Source organism: Tenrec ecaudatus, chromosome 9 (assembly GCF_050624435.1).
Source record: "Tenrec ecaudatus isolate mTenEca1 chromosome 9, mTenEca1.hap1, whole genome shotgun sequence".
NCBI lineage: Eukaryota > Metazoa > Chordata > Mammalia > Afrosoricida > Tenrecidae > Tenrec > Tenrec ecaudatus.
In genome coordinates this window covers 131,109,240-131,115,522 of record NC_134538.1, presented here as the reverse complement: position 1 = coordinate 131,115,522, position 6,283 = coordinate 131,109,240, and the positions used below count along the sequence as shown (strand labels likewise).

Genomic DNA, 6,283 nt, shown 5'->3' with positions numbered 1-6,283 from the left:
GAGAAGAAAAAAAAAGAAGAGCTGATACCAAGGGTTCAAGTAGAAAGAAAATGTGTTGAAAAGGATGATGGTAACATCTGTACAAATGTGTTTGATACAATGGATTCATGGATAGTTATAAGAGCTGTAAAAGCCTCCAATAAAATGATTTATTAACAAGCAAACAAAAAAAAAGACTGGAAAAAAAAGATTTAACTACTTCATTGTTCTTTCATTTAATCATGCTTCAAAATGGAGATACATAGCTTTGAAAAACAAATTTCTTTACTTTTCTTATTTTTTGGTACCCCCTGGTATATATACCTTTTATTGTGATTAGAGGGTTTTTTTGTTTTTGTTTTCTACAAAACAACAACCTTATCGCCTACAAAGTACTCTCCATTACACTTAATACATTTGTCAAATCTGCGATTCCTTCCAACGTGGATACTCCCGAGCGATCACTCTCCCCGGGCTCTGTCCAGGGGGCATAGGGGAGCCCAGGGCCCAGGGCCCCATGATGGACAGACGTTTGCCACAACATTGGAGATCAAGCCGGGCCTTGAGTCTGCGCCTTCATATTCCTACAGCTTCTCAGAGTCCTGTGGACAATGACTGAGGAGACAAACCATACAGGAAACATGTCAAAAAAAAATCTGCAATTCCATTCTTGGAAACTTTTTTTTCAAACTCATCTGTTTGGATGGCTGACAGCACCTTTCTCATTTTTTTCCTTCACCTCTTCTATGTCATCAAATCACTGTCCTTTCATGTCCCTCTTCATTCGAGGAAACAGAGAGAAGTCCCATGGAGTGAGGTCAGGTGAGTAAGGTGTGTGGGGCAAGAGAAGCATGCTGTTTTTGTTGGGGTTTCTTTTGCCCCAAACTGGCCCACTGAGATGGCTGCGTGAGCAGGTGCATTGCTGTGATGGCAAAACCAGTCCCGTCTGCCACAAATCATACCTTTTTAGTCACACACTGTTGCGCTATCTTTTCAGAACCTCTAAATAAAAAGCTTGATTAACAATCTGACCTAGTGGAATAAACTCCAGCTGTACTGCGAACTTACATTTTCATCTGTTTGGGAAGTTGACAGTTGTCCAGAGTGAGATTTGTCATCAATTGACATTTTACCTTTTTGAAATAAGAAAACCATTCGTATAAACTTGAGTTTTTCCCATAGCTCCGTCCTTGTAAACTGGGTTGAACATCACAACAGTTTCTGTGGCATTTTTACCAAGCAGGAACAAAGTTCCAAAACTGCATGCTGTTCTCTTTAATTGGCCATCACAATAAAACAAGGTTCCAGTGAAATTACCTTCTTGAAAATAATTTCACTGTGCCCAGAGAGAACCTTCCCAGGTGACCCCACTGGATGCACTAACTCAGACTGAGTTGCTAGATGCTCACCTAGTGGGAAAAATGTGCACTATAAAAACTCTGCCCCTGTACATGGGTACATATGAGGGCTGGAGGCACAGGGAACCCAGGGTGGACGATACCTTCAGGACCAAGGGTGTGAGGGGCGATGCTGGGAGAGTGGAGGGTGAGTGGGTTGGAAAGGGGGAACTGATTACAAGGATCCACATGTGACCTCTTCCCTGGGAGAGGGACAGCAGAGAAGGGGGGGAAGGGAGACTCCGGATAGGACAAGATATGACAAAATAACGATGTATAAATTACCAAGGGCACATGAGGGAGTGGGGAGAGGGGAGGGAGGGGAAAAAAAAAAAGAGGACCTGATGCAAAGGGCTTAAGTGGAGAGCAAATGCTTTGAGAATGATTGGGGCAGGGAATGTATGGATGTGCTTTATACAACTGATGTATGTATATGTATGGATTGTGATTAGAGTTGTATGAGTCTCTAATAAAATGTAAAAAAAGAAAAGAAGAGAAAAAAAATGATTAGGGCAAAGAAGGTACAGATGTGCTTTATACAATTGATGTATGTATATGTATGAAATGTGATAAGAGTTGTATGAGCCCCTAATAAATTGTTTAAAAAAAGGAAAAAAACAAACAAAAACCTATCAATGCTCAAGCAGAAACCAAATGTTTTGAGAATGATTATAGCAACAAATGTACAAATATGCTTGATACAATGGATGTATGTATGGATTGTGATAAAAGTTGTATGAACCCCCAATAAAATGATTAAAAAAAACCCAACTCTGCCCAGTGGAGCTTTTTACCTCTTTTGGGTGGTACCCCCTCATACTGTTTGTGTGTGTATATAATATATATGTTTGTTTGTATGTGTGTGTGTATGTATCACAAAAACCAAAAGAAATATTTTAAAAGTATGTTGTGTCTGATAGAGTTGAGACAGCCTGAAATAGAATCAGAAAAGATCTGTTGTCTTTTCATTAATCCATTATTCAAAGAATGATACCATCAGATATAAATTTGTCCAAGCCCCAAATGTGAGCAGCATCATAAATTTCTACCTTGGCCTCCATTCCTCATCCAATCTGGAGTGAAGACCTATTGATTTTGCCTCTGCTCTTTCCTCTAGGCCCACCACCACAACTGCCCAGGCTCTCCAGGGTCTCAACCTCTGTGGTCTAGAGGAATTCAATTCCATCCAGTTCCCAGAGGATGTTTTTAAACGTTAATCTCATGATGTTATATTACCATTTAAATGCTAAGCTGTTCCCTTTGCTCAGGATAAAATTTCCATTCCTTAGCATGACAAGACCCTTCATGATCCAGTCCTCTATGGTGCCATCCCTTCCTCCTTTCTCAGCTCCCCAATTACACTTTCCACTCCAGCAAGATCTCCACTGTGCTTTCTAACTCAAAAGCCTATGTTCCTCAGTGACTGTGAACGTGCCACTCTCTTAGCCTTGAACACTCTCCTTCAAATGCCTGGAAACATATTGTCCTAAAACATTCCTGACTTCTTTAGTAGCACTGTTTGTTTTCATATATATATGAATAAATGAATGAATATGTGTATATATTTAACTGGCACTGAAATAAGGTCTCATACATGTTTAAACCATCATTAAAGACTCCCATGTTGCTTAAAAATGCTTCGCTCTAAACACACTGTCAGTTGACTAAATTTTACTAAGTGGATCTTTTCTCATCTTAATTTCTTAGAGTTAAATTACATTTACTTTGTTTTCTTCCATTTTACCTTACTTCAATTTACTTTTTTCCCTTGGATTTGTGATTCTGTTAATTTCATAAATGATCAAGTCGCATGTTTTCACAACTCAAACTAGTAACAGGTGGCTTTAATATGAACCATTCTTTGTAAAAATGTCATCCTAGTAGAAATTAGTTTAAAGAGGGATTTCAGGCTTCAAACATAGAAGTCTCTACATGGGTAATTTTAATATCAGATTTACACTTCTAATAAGACAGCACGTTTTTATATTTTTAATTTCAATAAATCATTTTATTGGGCACTCTTACAGCTCTTATAACAATCCATACATCAATTGTATCAAGCACATTTCTATATATGTTGTCATCATTTCCAAAACATTTTCTTTCTAACTTGAGCCCTTGGTATCACCTCCTCTTTATTTTTTCCACCTTCCCACCCTCATGAATACTTAATAAATTATTTTTATTTTAATATTTTACGTCGTCTGTTGTCTCCCTTAACCCACATTTCTGTTGTCCATTCTCAGGGGATTAGGGTGGTGGTTGTATGTCAATCATTGTGATTGGTTCCCCTTCTCTCCCTGGACCTTCCTCCTACCCTCCTGGTATCGCTACTCTCATTATTGGTCCCGAGGGGTTTATCTGTCATGGATTCTCTGTGTTTCCAGCTCTTATCTGTACCGGTGTACATGCTCCGGTCTAGCCTGATTTGTTAGCACTGAGGTCATGATAGTGGCAGGGGAGAAGAATGTTGTGTTTAGTCAGTGCTATACTGCACCTTGCCTGGTTCATCCCTTTCTTGTGACCCTACTGTGAGGGGACAGCTAATTGTCTACAGATGGCCTTTGGGTCTCCACTCTGACCCCCCTCATTTGCATCTAAATGATTGGTTGTTTTGAGTCTTCTGATGTCTGATACCTGATCCTGTCAATACCTTGTGATCACACGGGTTGGTGTGCTTTTTCCATGTGGGCTTTGTTGCTTCCCTGCTAGATGGTCACTTGTTCAACTTCAGGCCTTTAACACCACAGGCATTATATCTTGTAATACCTGGGCTCCATCAATTTTCCTCACCACATTAGCTTATGCACCCATTTTGTCTTTAGTAATTGTATCGGGAAGGTGAGCATCACAGAATGCCAGATTATTAGAAGAAAATGTTCTTGTGTTGAGGGAGGACTTGGGTAGAGGCCCAATATCCATCTGCTACTTTAATACTTAACCTATAAATATATGTACATAGACCTACGTTTATATCTCTATAAATGCCTTGCTTCCTCATTATTTCCTCTATTTCCTTTTACTTTCACTTTCCTGCTGTCCCACTGTCATGTTTGACCTTTATTCCGCTCTCTGTACTTCCTCTTGTTACAATTGCACTTGACCGAATCCCACCAGGCATTCTGTGCCCTCCTGGCCATCGGTATTAGATCTCTTGTTGTTGCCTTGACCCTGGGTATTGGCTCCCCTCTCCCTTTCCTCCACCTCACCCTCTCCACTGCCCCATTGGAACTGCCAGTCACATTGTTTTCTCCTCAGGAGTGTTTATCCGACCTATCTTATGTAGATACACATGGAAAAAAAAATGTCGATGAATAGTTCCAGGTGTGTCTGCTGACCATTTTGAATGTTTTCTGATCACAGAGTCCAAACTCTATTTTCAGAATTTCTCAGGAATTTTTTGCTTTGCTCCCCTTGCTGCTTTGTTGTGCTTCCTTCATGTTATTATGCCCTGGCGTGTATGGGTGGGGGTGGGGGGGTGGGGGGGTGCAGGAAGGGTGGAGGAGTCTCAGATCCAGCATGATTACCATACTGTGTCTCTGGTGCTCCCCCACCCCACCCCACCATAGAGCTGTGGGTCAGTAGGGGAAGTCGTGTCTCCTGGTGAGGCCTATGGTCCTGTGTGTGTATTGTTGCTCTGAGCTGGAAAGGATAGCACTTTTGATTAGCTGTGTTCCACTGCTTCATTAGAAAGTTCTATTTTTCTGTGAAAAATGATTCTTTATGATGTTTTAAATCAAGATTTTTGCTATATGGGAATAAATATCTGAAATGAACTACAAACTATTAACCAAATGTTATTTGAATAACAAGAATGTAGTTTTCCTTAAACATCTCAAAGTATTTTATAAAAAGTGGGATACAGAAGAATATGGGAAAAGCTGAGCAATTCTGCTGATTAATTCTTTATTTTATGATTTATACTTTGTATAACATTTATTTCTCTGCCCTACAGGATGGTAAATCTAGTGGTCCAAAGAAGACAATAAATATCCAGGCAAACATGGCAGTCAGCCTCTGGTGCTCCACCCATCTGCCAGAAAACAGACTTAGCGAAGCATATCCAACAACACAACAAGAGCCAGTAGGATTTGCAGCAGGTTGTAAATCCAGATCAGCTGGTTCCACTTCCTTAATCTCTGATGACATATTTGAGAGCCCCAGATACAAGCAGAAAAGCCTATCATGTACAACCCAGCCTAATCTTTCCAGGTGTTGCACGCATGACATAACTCTACAGGAAAGGGGGGCATAGGCCACCTCTTCTTCACGGCCTCCTCCTTTTCAGAGCTGCCGAGCACCTCCCTCACTGGTTTCCTTATCTACTTCTAATACCAACTCTACTAGGGATTGGGACCAACTTGATAAATCACATCTATAAAAATACTAGTAGCAGAATTACATGTTAAGACTCCCCTCATTCCCTTAACCCAATTTTCCCCAAAGTGGGTGATACCACCTCCTGGGGACATTGGAATAACCCAGGAGGGCAAACACCTACAGTACAACCTGGATTATAGGTTCTAGAACAAAAGTTTTTAGTGGTGGGGGGGGGGGTCACTAAGCGATTTTTTTTCTGATAAAGCGTGCCATAGGCCAAATACATTTGAGAACCTCTATCTTAACCCCAATGGTGGGGGTCGGAGGCTATTAAAATGCCAGTGATAAATGCTTCTTTTGTGTGGTAGAGAGGGGTTTTTGTAAAAATGTATTTTGTATTCAGTACTAATTTTATGCTAAAAGTTTTTTTTTAAATATAAACTATGAGGAAGGAAGTCCAGCAGAGCTTTCTTGTCTGGAAGAAGAGTCACAGGAAGTGTCTTCTTAGGAGAGGAGATTCTGCTTTCAGGAGGAGCTTCCCTGGGTGACACATCATTTCTCGGAGGCAACAGAGAGAGAGGAAAATG

General features: G+C 40.5%; 1 non-coding gene across 1 annotated transcript; it reads left to right on the top strand.

The window, feature by feature from the left end:
• The first annotated feature begins 417 nt into the window (after positions 1 to 417).
• Positions 418 to 624, top strand: LOC142457517 (small nucleolar RNA SNORA73 family). Its single transcript, XR_012786239.1, has one exon. It is a non-coding gene; the product is annotated as a small nucleolar RNA SNORA73 family (small nucleolar RNA).
• The last annotated feature ends 5,659 nt before the right edge of the window (positions 625 to 6,283 follow it).